The sequence below is a fragment of the Indicator indicator genome, chromosome 10 (genome assembly GCF_027791375.1).
Source record: "Indicator indicator isolate 239-I01 chromosome 10, UM_Iind_1.1, whole genome shotgun sequence".
In the NCBI taxonomy this organism is placed as follows: Eukaryota; Metazoa; Chordata; class Aves; order Piciformes; family Indicatoridae; genus Indicator; species Indicator indicator.
Genome location: NC_072019.1, coordinates 3,348,539 through 3,369,522, shown reverse-complemented (window position 1 = coordinate 3,369,522; position 20,984 = coordinate 3,348,539).

Here is a 20,984-nt window from a genome sequence, read left to right as displayed (position 1 = left end):
CGCCAGAGGCGAAAAAATCTCGCCAAGAGACCAGTGTGTTTCCGATAGATGTAAGATAGTCTTCCCATTTTAGTGGCACGTTCAGGGTTTCTTTGGTTAGTTGGGTGGGTTTTTTGTTGTTGTTGTTGGTTGGCTGGTTTTTGTTTTCTTTGCGGGGGGGTGTTTGGTTTTGTGGGGTTTTGTGTGTTTGGTTTTTGTTTTGGGAGTGATGATGGTTGTTTTAGTTTTTGTTTTGGGTTTTGTTTTGTTTGGGGGGGGGGGTTTGTTGTTGTTGTTGTTTGAAGGAAATGTTTCTTTATCCCCATCCAGATATTTTGCCAAGGGTAACAGTTCTTGCCTCAGTTTCGCGTGGCATCTGCTCCCTTGGCAATAGCTTGCATTTCCCACGCCGTCCGTGTTGCCAAAGACACCCGGCGTGTGCCAGGCAGGGACACGCTCCGAAACCCGCCCGCCCGCTCTCCGGGACGTCCCTGTGGAGCCCCTTGGAAGCGCCGCCGCCTCCGCCCTGCCGCCCCCGTTTCCCTGCTTGAGCTGAGGACGATCAAATTCCTCGCGTCCCCGGGAAGCAGAAAGAGGAGGGGGCTGGAGGGAAGCTCCCGGGGAACGCTGGGCCCAGATCCCTTCGGAGGCCTGAAGCAGGAATACTGCCTCCCCTCCCTCTCTTCCCCCCCCTTTCCCCGATAGGGCTGTGCCCCCGCCTCGGGAGCCCCGGGAGTGGGCATCGCTCCCCTGTCCTCCCGCTTGTCTGGCGTTTACTGTCGCGGGTTCACCGAAACATTATCTGCAGGTGCAGTGTCAAAGCATCGGTCCGAAACAGACACCAAAAATATTGTTCCTTAAGTGCCCATCTCTACCTTAGCTCGGCGGCGCCGTTAGAAATAATTGGGCGGACTCATAACAAAACTCAGAAATGACTAAACGTCCTCCGGTTGGGCACACTTAATTAATTAGAGGGTCCTTTCTTTCTGCTCCATCAGGTACGGTTAAGGATACGCTACTAGCTCCTGCTGCTACAGTAAAGGAGGCCAGGGGTTTCCAAGGCGTTTTCTGATTAACAACCTAATGTTGGCAGACCACTTCTTACCTAAAGGGACACTGAAAGTTTGTTGCTAGCATCAAACGTGACTACTCCGTTTGCGAAAGGCCTGTAGGACATCAAGGTAAATCTATTTCAACGTTCCTGAGATCTCATTCTTCGCTGCTAATGGGAGCTCCACTGCTCTGAGGCAGGCTGCTTGCGAGATGTTGCCACTACGGCACGAGGGTCTTTATAGATTTTTGCTGGTTTGCTTGGGGATGGGAAAGAAAAGCTCACAAAGAGCATGACAGGGTATCTAGAATCCAAATCTACCAGTTTATCCCTTGTGAATCCATCTGCATTACCATTTCACCTCTGAACTCAGTTTTTCATCACTGCGTGCTTTTATCTCCTTTTGCCGCAGCATTTTGGGAAGGGTACCTATTTGCGATATCCATTATCACGACAGGCGCTCTCAGGCCTTTACTCTCTGCAAGGCCGTACCCAGACTCCTCAGGCTAACGAGGTTGAGGGGGAATATATCGCCGTTGAGGTGCCCACAGATAAAACGCTGCTCAGCGTCGCCACTGCTCCAACCATCCTGCTGCCCGCACCTTGGCTGCAGCCCCGGCCCGGAGCTGTCCCGGTGCTCGCTGGGGCCGTTTCCACCTCCCTAATTAGCATGTGCACTGGACAGATTTCAGCGTGCGGTCACTAGGATCCGCTATGCTATAGAGCTCTTATTCTTCCTGGCCACGGGCTACAGTCTAAAGCCTATTATAGCGTGAACGATCTTGTGTTTAGTTCTGAGGATTTAGGACAAGATCTACATGCAAATTAATAATTGACCAGCAATAATTAGAAGAAAGGGGAGGGTATTCAGGAGGGAGGTGGGGTGGCGTTGGGGAGGAGAGGGAGCTCTTTAAGTAGAAATGGTTTGGATTTAGTCTGTTCTGGATGAGGACATAGCGTGCCCCGGCTGCAGGCGCAGAGCACTGCCCGGAGCACGGCGCCGGGTCAGCCGCCTCCAGCCGCTCAAAGGCACAGAAACTTCACACCGTCTCCGGCAGGTACCCGGACTTTTCAAGACATTTCCAGTTAATCATTTCCAGAAATTCAAAGCTCTTAGTAATAACAGCAACGGGTTTACGATCCTGTTGCTTGCGAGTCTGCTGCTAAAGCCAGGTCTGTTTTTAAATCCTAACACTATTTTCGCTCTGAGAGCTTGTGATGCAGCACAGTGCTATTAATGATCAGTCTCATCTCCTTGTCAAATCCGCGGCTAGTACAAGCAATCTAGACTCAAAGAAGAAAAATCTGAATATCGTTACAACTCTCTGCAGTGGCATCCAGTATAACTAATGCTGTTTTCAAAATTTTTAATGGACTGCATTTTTTAAAAAGCCCGAGATTGTTTGAAATTCCTCCTCTGTGTCAGAAACAGCATATTTTACCATCAACATCTTTCTCCTGCCTCGATTCCTCTCGAGTGCACCGTAGATGAACTTTCGGATTATGGTGTTAAAGAAATGGATAAAACCGATGCACGGCAGCCCAGAGTAACACCAGCCCCTCTCCTCCAGAGCCGGGCTGTGCCGGGGCTGGCGGGACGAGCAGCACAAGCGCAGGGCACCTTTAAACGTAAGCGCTATCGAATTAAAACCCCCAAGCCTCCAATGTGCTTGTACCTCGCAGAAATCTGAAAGCGTGTAAATTAAGACACGCATTCATTTGTTCATGGAGGTGTTTGGATTTTTTAAAAAACAAACAACTAGGTGCTGTGCATAGTAATCCCAGACATATCTCCATAGCCAAGCTCTGTGTCTGACCACAAACGAGTGATCACACAGCCAAAAGAAAGCAGGAGAGACAGATTATTGCCTCACACGAAACTATTCACCACCAAGGACCTCAGCATTCTTAGCTTCTTAGTTGTCTGATATTAACCGTAAACATATTTGCACTTTGGTTGCAATTCAGCCATTGGAAATGATCCTATTTTGCTGCTTTTCAAAAGCAGGCTAAATTCCCTTACAGGCTAGATTCAAAAACAGGTGAAAGCAGCCATTCCGTTAAAAAAGAAAAGGGAAAAAAAATAAAAGGAAGGAAGGAAAACCCCACAGGCTCTTGTTGTTGTTGTTGTTTTGTTTGGGGGTTTGTTATTAATAAGCTGAATGGATCGGTCTTCCCAGGCTTCTATTTTTCTAGATTAAAACACAGATGTATCAAATGTTGTCTGCGAATACACCTGGGGAAACGACCATTTCGTCTTGTTTAAAAAAAAAAAACAAAAACAAACCACCACACCAAAGAAACACCCCGCAAATTACATAGGTGAGGTCTAAATAGCTGCATCGCTAGCAAAGACTCATGCAGAAGCTTACCTCGAGATCTTAGACGTTTCTTCCAAAACTGTACCTTCCTTAATGAGTGATGAGGGATGGATTTTGGATAGAGAAGAGACGCAATAATCTAGCCAGTAGATGGAGGTTGTTCCTTGTTCCTAGCAGAGGATCCCTATGTTAATTAAAATAAACAAGCTGCTTGGTGGAAAGATTCACACACCCCCCCTCCTCTCTCCCCCTCAACCCCCCTCTACATAGCCTTTAATACAGAACTGACGTGATTTTCTCACCTCTGACCTCTCACCAACATACACTTATACCTGCCTTTTATCTTCTGTTTGTTTTGAAATGTTTTCCAAAACAAAATAAATAAATAAACAAGAAGAATAAATGAAAGTAAAAATAAATCCCACCTCTCAATTTTGGCTGGTTTGCTGGATTTTCTTGATTAGCTGTCTCAGATCCTCAGTAATCAGGTGAGGTGTTAATGGGGAGGTGGTTGTAAATAAAACTAATAAAGCAAAGAACATATTAGGAAATTTTAAAAAGGCAAGGACTGAGATGTTGCTAAAAATATTGTAGCGAGCTGAGCGTTTCCCCATCATGTCGGGTTTTTTTGTTCTGTGCTTATTCACAGCTGAGCAGCAAGACCCGAGTTGTTGCCATCTTTCCACATTTTTTTCCCCCAAATCGCACTGAACCAGCCACGGACTGCATCAACCCTTCCCACTTTCATAAAAAGCCTCTCAAATGGAGTCGCTAAACAGCAAACTTCAGCCTGATCTGATGTGATATGATATACGGATTCATGGAGCAACCTCGCTTTGCCAAACCCGATGAAACTGTGAGTTGTCATGCAATACTACGCAGTCAAACCTAGGATAATTGTAAAAGTGAACCCAATTTAACCCATTAGAATAAAATCAGATGCCAAGATGAATCGGAATCATTGCTTCTTAGGTGACAGTACTGATGACAATTGATTCACCGGCTCAAAACAATAGGAAAATACAGGGTCGGGAGTCATTTCTCATACTGGAAGTCCCCGGGGAGGGATGCGCCGAGCCGGCTGAGAGGCACGAGCCGGCCCCCGGCCAGGCTCTGGAGGGGACTGCGGCCGCGCCTCTCGCCGGCTGCTGCAGAGCGGCTCTGCCGGGGAGGGATTTACTGCAGGGACCCTGTGGCCAGGAAGCTGTTTCTGGAGCAGGAACACAAGAGAACTTCTTGCTTTGGCTTTGTTTGCAGGTTTCCCTTAACTCTTGTGACAATTTACAATTTCAGTTCTTCTCCCCTGAGCTGTGTGACCTGTAGGTCTTTGTGGCCATTTTGGTGATCTATCTTGAAAAAAAAAAAAAAAGGCATGGGGTGCTAATGATCTTCCTTGGAGTCTGTCAGGGAGTGGAGACCTGGAGGCTTGCGGAAAAGGCAGGGCTCTCCTCCCCGCCGAGGAGCGTAGCAGGCGGGCAGGGGTCCGGCCGTGCGCCCCGGGGCAGGGCGGGCGGGCTCCGCTCTGCCTCGGCTGTAACGGCAAACAGCTGGTGACGGGGAGGGAGCCCGGCAGCAGACGAATAACAACACGGTGGCACAGGGAGCAGCTCTCCCCGCCCCGGGCTTCGTCCTGGCCAGCGGGGGAGACCCCGCGGCAGCTCCGCGCCGCCCTCCCGCAGGCAGGGCGAGGCGAGTCCAGGTCGTGGCGGCGGGACAGCGGCTTCGGTCCGCGGTCACTGTGGATGTGGTGGTGCAATGCAGAGCACAGCCACCTAATAGCAGCTTACCGGGAGAAACCAGCCAGGGAGGTGTCGGGAGAGGGCAGGGGGGAGTACTTCTGGCAAACAACTTAAAAGCCGAGCTATCTCCTTTCAGGAGGAGTGGGTTTGGGGCAGGTGACTATGAGTTCTGAGCACGCAGTCTTTGCTCTGCTGGCTCCAAGACCATGCAAGTCCGTCTTGTTCCTATGGTCTGCATAGCGAGGACTTTCAAAGTAAGGTTTCGATTAAAGTCGCTGGCGACCGAGGAGTTTAGTTCCATCCCGGGCAAAAGAAGGAGCAGCCATCGAGCAGGACTAGCTTGAACTCGTCAGTCTGTGCCTGCGCTGGGAAGTGACTGACCATGTAGGGAGAGAGGTGCCTTCATGGGGCTTGCTCCCTGAGACAGCAACCGCCATCTGTGCCAAGGTACCATAACAAGAGTTATTATTCATCATAATCACCACGCCTGTTATTGCTCCGACTTTGAGGGAACGTTCCAGGGCCCCTGGTGCTGGGAGAAGCCCAGGCTGGGCCGACGTGGGCCCGGACCTGGCTGGAGGGCACAGCGGGCACGTGAGCAGTCTGGTCTCTTCCTCGCTCCTCCGCTTACCCTCTACAGCGCTTAAAATCCTTTTTACAGACGCTCTGATGGGAGCAGGAGTCAGAGGAATATGTAAGATATAGTAAGCCACCTGCTGCGTCGCACCTAACTAATGCTTTACTTCATTATTACTGCCGCGGCGGCCACAGAACCGGAGCCTGCATTACAAATCCCCCATCCAGTAAGGCAGCCTGGGAGAGGAGGGCCCAGCCATGCCGGCGAGGGAAGCGGTGGCTGGTGGCCCTCCAGTAAGAGGTACCGATGTTAGGTTCCTGTGCGTGGAACTGGGACCCACTGGCGATACATGGCCGTGGGGCTGGGTTCAGCCCGCAGCTCTGAGATGCATTTATACTTGTCTCTCTCCGCCATGACCGCCCCTCTTAATCTATTTGCAAGCACATGCGGAGCTATCTAAATAGCGGTAATAACCTCCTACGTTAAGCTGCTATTTGTTATCACAGCTATTCCAAGTCACTTCAGATAGCTGGACTCAGTTTGGTCAATGTAGCTTCAACCTCTTGACTTGCCAGAGATGTTCATGTGGACTCAGTTGCTAAAACGACGAAAACAGACTTCAGCTCTAAACTGTGCTCTTCTCCCATCTGACGGATATTAATACACAAACGAAATGCATTTGGATGTTTTTTTGTTACCAGAAGGCTGCGCTGACGTTCAAATGATCTAAATCTTGGCATCTGGAAGCCTGTATAAGAATCTTTTTGGAATAGGTTTCAAGACACGTTGTTCAACCAAAGCTAAGGAAGGATCAAAATGGGACACCAAGCAACTGACAATCGTTTCCCGTCTAAATGAAAATGGATGCTTCATTTGAAAGTGCATAAATGAAAAAATGCCTTTCCATTTACTACAGCCCCTCTGAGTAACCCCACACCCTCCCACCTAAGGTCCATCTCCGAGCTGCTGTGTAGTATCGGGATGGACCCAAGGCCACGGCCTACCATCCCCCCCGCCGGCAGAGTGCACAGCGGGGAGCAGGGAGAAGAGACCAGCTGCATCTCAGAGATACTCCCTCGGTCTGGGCTTCGTTTAGCATTTTTGGGGCGCAGCGATTCATCGACACCATGGTAGGACATATTATCTGAACGCCATTCAATCTTAATGAAGGTCTATGTGAGAAATCGTGCAAGACAATGAATACAACAGTTCGGATACCAATAACTCCAGCAGGAAATAAAGAAGGACGTTAGTGTTAATGAAACAAAGATGAAGGGAGCTCTTGGCAAGGCTGCCCCTAACGTGCAGGAGTGCTCGGTATCTCCCGGATGCTCAGGAATACCTGTGGTGTGTTTTACACTTCTTATTATGTTTGCAAACAGAATTATTTTGTCTTTCAAAGGCTTTTACAAACTTGGACACCAAACAGACCAATGTTCAATCAAATACAAATAATTTAAATTATTCAGGAACTCAGGCGGTTTTGCTGATCCCTTCTTTCTCCCATCCCCCACCCCCGTGGCGGAGATTTAATCCGGTAATGAATGTGTCAGGGAGCCTCCTCGGGCCCTGCCCCGGGGCGGCAGGATCATCTCCCTGGCCAGGGGGACAGGCAACCGCCGGCGAAGACCCGTGACGGCACCGCCTGGCTCGGCCCGGCGGCGACTTTTCCGCCTCCCTGGGGAAGGGAAGGGCCCTGGGGCCGGGTGCCGCGGTGCTGCTTAGGCATCCCTGAGCTCGGTGCACAAAGACGTCGGAGCATCACCCGGAGCAGCAGAAGGGCATGGGCTCATACCAGAGGGCGGATTTTCCCGGGAACGCGACGGGAGCGTTGCGGTCGCCCCGGGCACCGGCCTTTGCCGGTGAGGAACAACGCCCGCCTTCAGCAGTGCTCACAGAACCACTACAATACAACAGCACAACACGACACAACAGCACACGACACACATAAAACAGCATAACGTCGTTCCTCCTTTTCTCTCTCAGCAGACGAAACTCCTGGGCGTACCGCAGTCACCAAAAATTCCTGGACATCACGGAGCATACGAAAGTAACGTTAAAGAAAACCGTGGGATTTTGATGATTGCATATGCTCATTTAGTTTCTTTTAAAGTGAGATTAATTGTTTCACAGGATTGTAATCCGTTACTTGTAGTGCAAAAGAAAGGGAGAAGGGGATCAATAATGTGGAGTCTAAAACTCACGTGGATATTTGGGTTTTATTACAATTAAAATTCATTCAGTGGGAGCCAGGATCAGGTGCAGCAAATGCCAGTATTCCAGCAGTGAAAGCCACAAAGAACTGATAGGCTCCGGTATTGATGCGGCTCTTGCCGAATGAGAGACATTCACACATAGTACATTAAAAAAAAAAAAAAAAAAAAAGAGTTGAAGCGCGTCTTTTGAACTGGTCTTCGACGTTAACTTGCTTATATGGACACTGCAGAAGAAATAAAACAAGCCATTACCGCGTTACCCAGTAATCAGTATGGAAAAGCCCAACACTGCTTATGGTTAACAAGAATTGTTAATGAATATAAATCATTTGATCTATTGTGCCCTCCAGACTAAAAGAAAAATAATGGCAACCCCAAGCAAATGGTCCTAATTAGTGTCCAAGGAACCACTTCCTAAATGTATCCTTCCAACTCATTCCAGTTTGACTATCCAGAACAATCTTTTGTTCTTAAACTTCATTATTTTGTGTAACCGAAAAAAAACCCCAACAACAAAAACAACAACAACAACAAAACATGTACCGGAGCTCCGAAAATAGCTCAGCTGAGGGTACAGCACAGCACCAGGAGCAGAGGGAGGACGAAATGATCCTTGTCTCTCAATGGCCTCTGTAAATACGTTCTGATCATTTGAAACTTTCTTTCTCCAAAGCCTTACCTCCTGACAAGTCTCCTTAGAGATGTACCAAAGGGGGAGGTTCACAAAAAAATGCCAGCCTCGAACAGCAACACAAACTTTAAAAAGGAAAAGCTAAAAACGAACATAGAACCTAGCCGTGCGTAGTCGAGCAGTCATAGGCTTTCACTCACTCTTTCCACCGCTCTAAAGTGTGATCTTTAAGTTAAATATTATGGGCATACTCATAGATACCACTCAACGTGGGACTCCAGTGAAGATGCAGGCACCATCCGGAGGAGTAACAAGAGCTTGGACAGTGGGTTATTGCGGCCTTGATCTTGTCTCCACTGAGAGCAACGAAACCTGTGCTGTTTGCTCCCACGGGAGGCCTGTTTCCTGGACGTACGAAATACAAACCGTTACATCTCATTAGCAGAAGTACCAGATCCTGACGCTTCATGAAAATCACTCACTTCTGCCGAATCCCACACCTTTTGTCACTTTTCTAGCCTATCATCAAACATAATTCCTAAAGTTTTAAGTGCAGTGCAGAAAACCTGAGCTGCCTTGGAGACAACGCCCGTCTTGGTCCTATCATATTTTTTATTTTATTTTTTTTTTTTTAAAGCATGCTTTCTGGCATGCTGGTTTTCTTTTCAAGACGTGGTGGACTTGCCAAAGCAAACAGAACTTCTACAAAACGACTCCGTGCAGTGCTCTTCATGCTGTTTCTGAGAGATAATGCTAATGGGAAATGCCACAATATTTTATTTTAACTTTCAGAAAATCCATCAACGACATTCCCTGGACTTCAAATGTCCCTGACTCGTTTAAAGTTACGGTAAAGTGCGTAAGATAAGTTCCCAGCTATCCGACTCTTAAGACCCCAGCAAAAATGATTGTATCAAGTCATGGAGACAGCACACAAGCTGATGCCGAAAGGCAAGGCTTCGTACTTACGTGCCTGCGTGCAGAGCCACATCATATGGGCAAGTGGGCAACTTTCGGAGAGCACTGAATAACCAGCAACTGGATCCAAAGAGGTCTGCTGGCCAGCCTTAAAGCAGAAACAAACAGCCTTCAGGATTTTGAGGTTTCATATTGCAAGCGAGTTTGGTACTATCTTCTCAGAAGTGCTTAAAGGAAACAGGCTTGCCTGGTGCCTCCTGGTTAAGTGTGTTCGTACTTAAATTAGAGTCTGTTATTCACGTAGACTTAGCACGTAAATAGATGGGGACAAGTTATAAAAGTGAAGGCGGCGCGTCTACAGCTACCCTTTTAACACAGCCGTAGCCCCCCTGCTCCCCACTCGTTCCCCTAGAGACTCGGTACGCAGTGTCGAAGCCGGTCTTCGGCGCGGCGGGACGGTAACAGGCTGTCACCCAGTGAGCCTCTCTCGCCGCCGAGCAGGGCGCAGGGTGCCAGGCCGGGCTGGGGCCGGCTGGGGGCGGAGCAGGCTGGTGCTGCAGCGGCGGCTTTGCGGGAGAGCACGGAACGTTTAACCCCCTCTCACTTCGGGCCTTCTCCCTTTCCCTCACACTATTTCATCTTCCCTTTCTAAATTTCATCTCCTCGAATTTTAGTTACAGTACGTTATACGCGAAGCCCCGCACTAGCGGCCAGTGCGTGACACCCCGGGAGGTGAATGCCGACAGCCGGGGCTTGGGGCAGCGGCACCGGGAGCGCCGCGGGTGCGGAGTCACTTATCACATCTGCACGCCGCTGCCGGGCGATTATCGGGTCATTTCTTCCGTAATGCAAACCATGCGCTCACGGCGCTACTCTCTGCTCCCGCGGCGGCGCGGCCGGCAAGGGGCCGGTGGCGATGTTGTCCGGTCCCGCTTCTGCCCTGGCTGCTCTACCGCCACTGGCCCTGCCCGCCCGCGCCGCCGCCGCTACCCCTCTTGTTCGTCCGAAGGGAAGCAGCCTCGGCTCATCTGTGACTTCTTTGTAGGGGGCCAGTGTTCATGTTTAGGTATCTGAGCGTTTTGGGGAATGCGGGTGTCTAAAGTAGTGCTCCCCTCTGATTCCAAACGTCGCGCATCTGCTGGAGCCACTGATACCAAGGACTCCCGTAGCTGGAGGTTTGAAGAATTAAATGTCAGCACAATCAGTTTGTGTCTTTATCCCTATGCGTTTCAATACCACTTGGAATTGTACATTCCTTATACCCACCTCCTTAACCTATTTCTTCTGTAAGTCCAATGCTGCTTTTCATCATAGTCTCAGATTGCTCATGGCATTTCTCAGAAAGCATACTCTTTCCTTTCAGATGTCCTTCTCAAACTGTGACCCTCAATCCCACTCCCAACCATAGTGCCTGTGGTGAAGCATTTCTGGTTTCCCTCACCTGGGCTTCTCAGTCTTGGCCCCACTGGATGGATTTCACACAGCCAGGTATGTCTAAAAGCCCAGAGCACTAACTGAGAGCCCCAGGCTCAGGAGCCTTGGTGGAACTGAAACTTTGCTGCTGGACTCTTTCACTCAGGCTTTTGTCCCCCAAAATTTTGCCTTTTTTCTCTAGTTGCTCACATGGATTTTCTCAAGGTGACCTAGCTCCCTTTCTGGTTCCTCTCCCATTGCCTGTACCAGAGTAGTAGTGATCGCCTCTTTACTCTTTTTTTTTTTTTTTTTTTTTTTTTGCTTTCCCAATCATGATGGTTCTCAGTGAGCACAGCTGCTCATCAGATGTCCTTTTATTCCTCCTTCACGCTGAGTGTCAGTTCGATGCCTCAGTTGAAGTCTTCCCTCTGTTCCTTCCCACTGCAGTCCAACTCTTGCTGGTTCTGTGTGTAAATCAGACACTTTCCTCACCCACAAGTTTGAAGGCCAGCAGGAACTGGAGACAGCACCAGAGAAAAAGCTTCTTGTTGCTTGTTCCAGGTTCAAACAGTCTGGAATCACCCCGGAACAATCCAGAAGACAAATTGCAGATCAAATCATGCCTTGCTCTTAATATGAATGTCCTGCTGAAATGCAAGAGTCAGAGAATTTAGCTGTACATATTCAGCAGGTATGACAGAATATGCAAGTATGGTTTGCTAAAGTTTATGACTTGGCCAAATTAAGATATATTTTCACTAATTTGGCAAAACCTGCATTCCTAACACACAGAGCTCCTAGCACATTTATCTCCCTGCCAAATACAATGCTGCTCCAAAGCGGGGACACAAGGGTTGCTTAAAGTCATTGGAACTACCAATGCGAACACAACAAAATATTTTTGTCAAAGCCTTATCTGCCTGTATATAAAAAGGCTGTATCGTTCCTGGCTAAAATATTAGAGCAAAGACAAGTCTGGAAAACAGGAGCTTAATTTACTAAAAATGGTACAGTTCTGAGGAGCTGAAAACAAGGGAGATGCAGGGCAGCTTTAGATATATCAAGATACTTGCTTTACCTATAGATTTATGAAAAGCATGTTGTTCAGTAGCAGTGAATAGCTCTAAGTCATTCTCTTTAGGATTGAGTAACTGCATCAATAGGTTTGTAGCATTTAATTTTACATATAAATTCATGTAATGTTCTATGTGGTACTTGGCAGGATCCAAAAATGTGTGCATATATTGTGCCTAATCTGGAATCTTACTTTCTTTTCTAGGACTGTGTTTATTTGTTTGATGTATGCATCATCAGTCTAGTTCATAATTGATATAAATACTCCTTCCACCGGAGGTCACATTCCATAAAATTATTTCCTTATCACTGACCTCCAGAAAAATAATCAAGGAAATCAGTGGCTAAACCAATGATATAATATTAATTCACTTGACATTTACATCTTCATTTATAAATGACTGTGCAAGTTCCCTTGTGCTACCACCAATTTTGTCTTTAAGTGACCTCTCTGATATAAATCCTGATGCATGGCAATGTCTGAAGTGACCTGGCTCACTGATGCCACAGCTCCACAGGAGTCCTCTGGAAATCCCGTATCTAACTTCAGCACTCACATCTAGCTCTTAACAGACATAGAAACATGGGCTCCAAGCTAACTTAAAATCTATAGCTTATATACCATGTTATGGGAGAAGAGAAGGCTCTGAGGTGACCTTATTGTGGCCTTCCAGTAACTGAAGGGGGCTACAAGAAAGCTGGGGAGGGACTTTTTAGGATATCAGGTAGTGATAGGACTAGGGGGAATGGAATAAAGCTGGAAGTGGGGAGATTCAGACTGGACGTGAGGAAGAAGTTCTTCACCATGAGAGTGGTGAGAGTCTGGAATGGGTTGTCCAGGGAGGTGGTTGAGGCCCCATCCCTGGAGGTGTTTAAGGCCAGGCTGGATTAGGCTCTGGCCAGCCTGATCTGGTGTGAGGTGTCCCTGCCCATGGCAGGGGGGTTGGAACTAGATGATCCTTGTGGTCCCTTCCAACCCTGGCTGATTCTATGATTCTATGATTTGAAAACCAAACCAAACCAAACCAAAGTGGCATTCAGGACAGGCATTGCAGCTGAGTTTGGATGCTGAAGAGAAGATTGAGAAGGCATCTGGTACAGGGTGTGTGGATGGAGTGTTAAATGGCAATCACTTATTTTGTCCTTACAGACTGAATTGGTGGATTATGTGGTTACTCAGTTCTGATCATAACAACAAATAATAAAGAATGATTTAAGAAAATCTGTATATACTGAAATGTCAAAACCTGAAGGTATGTTGGTTTCCAAGCTGAGTAACCTATTTTTTTAGATGGGTGGGTTATACCTTTCAGTTAACTGAATGCAATAAAAGTAGACTTGTTTTTGCAAATCACAGGCTCACAGGCTCACAGGATGTTAGGGGTTGGAAGGGACCTCCAGAGATCATCCAGTCCAACCTCCAACCCCCCTGACAGAGCAGGACCATAGAATCTAGCACAGGTTGCCCAGGAATGCATCCGGATGGGGCTTGAAAGTCTCCAGAGAAGAAGACTCTGCAATCTCTCTCGGGAGCCTGTTCCAGCGCTCTGTGACCCTCACAGTGAAGAAGTTCCTCCTCATGTTGAGGTGGAACCTCCTGTGTTGTAGTTTATATCCATTGCCCCTTTTTCCTATCCCAGGGTGCAAGCGAGCAGAGCCTGTCCCCTCCCTCTTGACTCCCAGCCCTCAGATATTTCTAAACATTTATTAAATCCCCTCTCAGTCTTCTCTTCTCCGGACTAAACAGTTGGTCCCAGTTCTATAATTCTTGTAGGACTCAACTTCAGTAGCATTTTCACAAATTCCCATTTTTCAATGAAAAAAAAAGGCACTTATAAAAACGATCAGCCAATTTTATCCATTTATTCCAAACCACCACATCTCTACTTTTTGAAAGAGTAAAAAAAAAAACATTGACAGGTGAGGCCAGAACTGGTCCATTTGGCTAGAAATGTCTGTAGGTGTGAGCAAATTGCTTATTTTCAGAGAATAACTGCTACCTATGTGCTTGAGATACAGGGCAGTGCTGATTTTGCTTGTTACAAACAGGAGGCCCTGAATACGTGAAGGCAGAATGTTATATCCCAGGCTTTAGCTGATTCTTCATAAAAATCACATGGAGGACAGCACTTCATTAGCAAGAATTTTAAATCAGGTTCAGTCAGTGAAGTCAGGGTGGAGCATCACAACAATAATCTGAACTCTTTATTTCAGTGAAAAGGTGTTGCTGAATTTTATTGTCAAGTGGCTGTATCTTCTCTAGTTTGCGCATGATGAGATTTTGTTCAGGGTACTGATGCCTGCACATGATGAGATTTTATTCAGGACACTGAAAGGGGGCCCCCACAAAAGGTCATATTAGCTGTTTTATGTCTGGAGACTATCAGTTAGTAAACTTTCTTTAGCTGTCTGTTGAGTCCTTCAAGATGATGGGAATTTTTCAGGACACCATGTGGAATTAAATCTTTCAAAATGTTGAGCTTCTGTAGATGTGTTGCAGAACCTTTACAGCATCTTTTGGGTGCAGTGGGAGTGTCAGCTGTTAAGAAGAACGTCCTCTGCATAGCCTCTGTAAGAAATGTTCATGGACATATACCTTCATGCTTTACCACTTGGTATCTCTGTATGCAACCCATAAAACTGGCATTTGTAAGAGCAGTAAGTGTTCCTGGGAAAGTTTAATAAATTTTTTCATCTGGCATCCCAGGATGCTGATATTTCTCTGTGCTGATGGCACAGGTTATGCAGCCATGAGGTGTGCACCGTTATGCTGTGATTAGGCCTTGTTTATGGGCTTTCTGGATGTGTGGCTTCTGGGCCATAGCACTAAACATTTTTACCTACTTTTCTCATGGTCCAACTGCTTTCCTCTTGTTTGGCAGCCCTTCCAACCCAGCAGTCCCTAAATAAGGACATGTTGACATGACATGTTGCACACTATTCAGCCCTCTTCTCTGGATATTAGGAGAGTTTCAACCCTATGTAAGAGGAGCTCTTCCTACAGCTTTGCAATTTACTTAGGAGAGCCTGCTCCTTTTTAGTGGCTGGCACTAATTTCCTTCTGTATTTTTTCCTGTGTTCTGTGGAATAGAAATCAGTATTTTTCCAAGTCCTAGTCAGAGACAGAAAGCCATCTGTGACAGACATTTGGAGAATATGCAATGTATCTTATTGTGAATCTTTTAATAGACTGCTTTTTGATATGGACTAACCTTTCTTTGAAGAGAATGAGAATTTTTGATTAAATGTTTTTTAGTGAACCTTCTCACATTCTCAGCTGTTTATGCTAGATAATAGTCAGCCACAAGCTTAGCAATTACATGTATTTTTAAATCCAGAGAGGAAAACAGCCTTTCACTTTCTATGTGCTGATATATTAAAAAGTACATTATAATGCTAAGCAGAGTTTATCTATTTTTGTTAAAGAAATCATGTTGATGTGGTACTGTTGGGATATTAGAGCACAGTAAAAACAAAGTAATCAATGAACATACAGTTGATGTACACCTTAGCTTTGTTTAAGATTGACTATGTCTGATACTGCTTGGCTCTTGGTTTCTCTTTTGCTGTTCCTCACATCACAGCTGCACTCTTAGCCAGAGAAAACCCAAGCAGTTAGGCAATTATACGATGCTTGCTAATGCTGCTTTACTTTATCATGATGTAAGGAAATCTAAGCAAAAGAAATGTCATGTTTTGAATATCATCTCAGGAGTAAAAGCCCTGCCCATCTGTTCATGAAAGATAATGACCAGTGCCTATAACATGGTTTAAGGTTAAGGAAATTGGTAAAGGGGAGCAGTCTGAAATGCTCATTGGTATTTGAAGATTTCAGGGGTCTGAGGAATCATTGCAGTGTCAAACTCTCCTTAGCAGTAACAACCACTGTAATTTTTACAGCCAGCCTGCAAAAAGAGGAAAGAGCATAACGAAAAAACTGCCAATAAATATATACTCATTAAATACACACTTACTGCCATGCCTTTTCCCTTTCCTTATTTTTTCTTGTGTTATGTAAGCTTATCTCCCTTGTCATTTAAGCTAATGTACAATTATGATACTTAACTGTTATACGAAAGTATAATTTTTAGATCGAAATGTAGTAATGAATCAGAAACACTCATTCAACAGTTGGTGATTGCAGTAATTGCTGTTATGTATTGCTATGTGCAATCACCAACATACAAAATTGTAGTATCAATATCAACTAATTGAAATGCTGTGTCTGACAGTATTTAATGTGAAAGGGCTGATTTGCTTTAGCCTGTGTTTTTCCCAATGAGTCATTGCTTTTTCCCTCACAGATATGGAGGGAGTCCATTGCAAGGACTAGCTTTAGTGTTCCAAGGACTTGGCAATTTCACTTGTATAAGGAATACAGATCTCTGCTTGGGAAGAGTGTCTCTTTCCTCTGCCAGATGGATGAAGATTATATTCTCTCACAGGAAAAAAACCCCAAGGATCATAACATTTTAAGACTATTTTTTTTTTTTTTAGTTAGGCTTGTAAGTGAAAAGACAAATTAAATATTTGGGGGTGCTTGTAGAAGTCTTACAGCTACTACAGTTTTAGCTTCAGCAAGGAAAAGATACAGCACTTCACAGGTTTCACAGTCTTTCCTAGATCAGAATGAATGAAGTTAATAATTTAATAATAAAAAAAAGTTCAATGAAGCTAAAAATTAATGAATTCAATCTACTTCAAATGAACATTGAAGTTTTTGTTCCCTTTGTCCATGACCTGCAGTAGCAGTTAATCTAAACCAGTATTTATGTTAGATATGGGAAAGTAAAGAACAGTACACTTGTATTTGTGACTGATTTCTGGTGTATATATTAGAGACATCATCCCTGTAATCTAGAATCTGTTGGCTGAAGCCACTTTGCTGGTGCTTACAGAGACCATATACATGTTTGTCCACAGAGACCTTTCATCCCTGTGAGGTAGGAAAAGGGAATGTCCTATCATGCCTCTGGATTGTTTCATTACCTTTCTTCTCTTGTGCCTTATGGACACTGAGAAATACATTTTTATCAGCAGCACATTTTAAGGGGTTATGGCACTGGTAGAAGCTATGGTAAAAAACGGGATCTCTGACATGCTGATTTTATCCAAAATGATCAATACAAGCCAGCTCTCATTACTACATGGGAGAATTTCACAATTATTTGGTTGATGCACTAAATGAGCAAGATGGTGAAGACTTTCCTACAAGAGCAAATGCAAATAGATTAGACAATTTCAACAGCAGAAATGTGCTAGAGAAGGTGCCAAGAGGGCTTTGTTCTTGTGTGCATATATGGGACATATATGCATCTTTCTCCTGAACCAGAATCAGACTGGTTCTTACATATAACCTGCTACTGCCTATGGTTGGCACAAATCTGTACTGAGGTCTGAGGGGGTTGTGCCTCAGACTGAGGAGGTAAGGCATGCTGTGCATGTCAGATTGTCAGGATACAGCTGCCAACCCCCAGTTAGTGCTTCTCCTAGCATTTATTTTCTTTAAAATGATGAACAATTAAGAATGGTTGCCATAAGATCATTTTCAGGTATTTGATGATGAAATTGATGTTGTTGTTTGGTTTATTTGTTTTTCTTATGTATCTTATTTTAGAGGGGAATGTCACTCTGGAAGATCTAGAAACTAGGAGAGTAAGTACAGGGCCTTGGTTGTAGTTCTCTATGCCCTTTGGCTGTCAAACACCTGTATGTGTACTGCAAGCTATTGAATGCTATTTCCTTTCAGTTCTTGTTTGTTATGACTTAGCAGAGCACTGTAAACAATCCTCTTTGTATCATCTAAACTGATTAGTATAAACAGTAACTCATTAAGATTTTTTATTACTTGCTCCTGGGAATAGTCTACCAAAGGAAAGTACAGCTCTTTTTTAATTTACTCAAACTGCATAATGAAATTTGGAGGTCTGTTTTGCTCTAGTATTCAGGGACCTGGAGCCACTGTTGGTGTGAAGAGCTCTGTTTGTGATCTATAGATTCCTTTTGCTATTTCTATGGCAATGCTGTCAACGCTTTCCTGTTTGCTCTTGTATGTAACTTGTGAAGGTCTAGGATCTGAAATTTGCCTCTTCCTTGAATTCTACCCGTGTCTGGCAAGACCTTTACAGACTGGTTAAGTAACTTCACCCTCTTAGCCTGGATAGTCAAATGTCCTTTCTTTCTAACCTCTTCAGTCTATGTTCTGGATCCTTGTCTCCAGAGAGTTTTTCTCCCTTTCCTCCTTGCCTACAGGATGATAAGTCACCTGCATGGCTGGATCAGTGAAATTTATTTAGTTCTTGCTCAGAGGGATCAATATTTGCCAATAGAGTATGGATTTTATGTGAATGCTGCCAGCTTGACACAGATATTTTTTTTTCTTGAGGTAGTGCTCCAGGGTAGAATGCATCATGAGCTCTCTTGCTGTGTATATGGAAAAACCCAAACTCAATAGTTTTGTATAGCAATAGTACTGCATAACAACAAAATAGGAAAGAAATCTCTAACTGCAAAATTAATATTGTTATTTTCTCAAGAAGAACAAAGTCCATCTCTGACTTTTCTCCCATCTTCCTAATTGCCTGTGCCTGTTGGTAGCTATTTAACAGAGACCTTAGATTCCAAGGAAAGGTTTGATTGGTTACTAAGGAGCAGTGTTCCATTTATAACTCATAGGAGCTTTTTTTTTTTGTTTGTTTCTTTTCTCATTACAGAAAAAGAACAAAATCAATTAAATAGAATAAGTCACTTTGTTTCTTATGATGCAGCAAAAAGAAAAAAAGTATTATAAGTGTTAGAAAGATAATGACTGTTTGTTTTCCTAGTAAAAAATAAAGCACCTACTTCTGAGTGTGACTTCTGTAAAACTCCTCTATAGTGCCAATTCCCAGCTCTCCAATGACATCACCCTCACTGCCTTTAAGGGCTCTGAGTGTAGCCTTGTGTGAGATAGGAGAACACCAGGCATGGCACCGCAGCATGTCAAGGCACTGAGGTCCTGGGCTGAGGCTTCAAAGATTTCATATGCAAAGCTTGGATGTGTCTTTCCCTGTCTTCTGCACTCTACCCCTTCAGCCATGTGATAGTGCCACTTTTACATAATACAAGTTACTGAAGAATCAAGTTTTGAAGATCCTCTACATTCATTTTAATATACAGTTTAGTAGCTAAGCATTGTCTTGTGGTTAATGCTTTGCTAATGCAAGATTGCTCATTAACCCTGAGCTGTGTCTCTGATTTCTCTGGAGCATTTAAAAAACAATACTAAAGAATACTTCATCTTTGATGGTAGTCCAATAGGCAGCATAACAAAGGTGAGTTTGTAGTAACCCTGACTCTGCACATGGCTTAAATGTGTAGGAGTTTGAACTTGGGAATTTTGTATTATGAAAGTGTTTGTGTCCCTTTTTGCTCTGAAGTGAGACGTTTGACCTGTAGTATAATAATAGTGACTAACATGGAGAAGTCAATGAACAGCTTCAATGTCTTCCTTGATATTGTGACTGGTCTATGTTCATTTAGTGATGACTTGTTTGATGCTGTCTGGTTTGTATGTGGCTAATTAAAGAGATTTGATTAAAAAAAACAAAACAAAAAATATGCTGTGGAATGCGCTACTGTATTATACTGCTTATAATGTCAGGGGAAAATGATTTCCAATTAAAAAAAAAACCATAAAAGTGATGTGCAAGCAGCTCAGAAGACTAAGAACAAGAGCTTCCTGACCTACCCTGTCTTACGAGGGCTCTTGCACTTCTCACAGGCAGGTATGGCAGAGTTAAGATGGACTTCACATTTTAGGAGATTTTTGCTCCTGCTATGCAGTAGGTGGGGCAAAGGGTTAACAGAACATTGCTAAAATCAGTCTGAAGTCTTGAAATGATGGAAGTTCTTAACTAGTTCACTTGCTCCTGTCTAAACTGCAGGTCACCTCCAATGTAGAGTCTGCACTTGTTATCTGGTGGGATGGGATCTGTGTGGGTGAGCAAGGAGCATCAGACCTTTCACCCAGATGGAAAGGAGAAGCTACATCAGCATCATCTTGGGAGTTGGAGAGGACAGGCTTTGGTGCAATAAGATGAGAAAATAATTTGAAGAAGTCATCAATATAATATTTGCTTTGTCACAAAAAGACTTTGACTTCAGATCTATTTTTTATAGTAATTTGGTTGAAGACTTGGTGTGATTGCTTCTATCGTGAGTGCCACAGTGATGTGTTCACAAAGGGATTGACTGAGGCCTACACATCCTGACCTTGGGGCAGGGCTTCCAATGCTTCATTTAATAATCTGAAATTATTATTACTTTAACATATGACAGATTGAGATGTGCCCAACAAAGGTCTTTACATGTACCTTTGAGCTGTAGCAAAAGAGAATAATTAAAGTAGTAGTCTAAGTTTCAGTTGAACTTGCATTACATGAGGAGTTGTGAGGAAAAAAAAAAAGCCTGATGGATTTTCAGAGGTGAAATATCTTTTGTGAGGAAAAAATGCACTGCTGGGCTTCTGCTTTGTGGAAGAGGTAAAAATGTTAATTGTCTTACAACATATGTAAGTGTTAGAGGTGAATGAAGACAGGAGAAACAGAATACCCTTGGTATTTGCTTTCTTCAGGCATATGCCAGTTATTTGACTGGAAGGGACTAATTTTTCTAAGCAATCCCTTCTCTTTCCAGGCAAAGGGAACTGTTGAGTACGTGGAGGCACCTGGAACAACACATTTCAAGTTCTCCTGCACTGAGGTTTGGAATGAAGTCAGTCATCAAGCTTTTCAACTGGATTTTAAATTCACAGAATCATAGAATTGTTAGGACTGGAAGTGATCTCAAGGATCATCTAGGGTGGGACAACTCTCACTAGATCAGGTTGCCCAGAGCCACATCCAGCCCGGCCTTAAAAACCTCCAGGGATGAGGCTTCCATCACCTCCCTGGGCAACATGTTCCAGTGTCTCACCACCCTCATGGTGAAGAACTTTCTCCTAACATCCAATCTGAATCTACCCATTTCTATTTTTTTCCATTCCCCCTAGTCCTATCACTACCTGACATCCTAAGAAGTCCCTC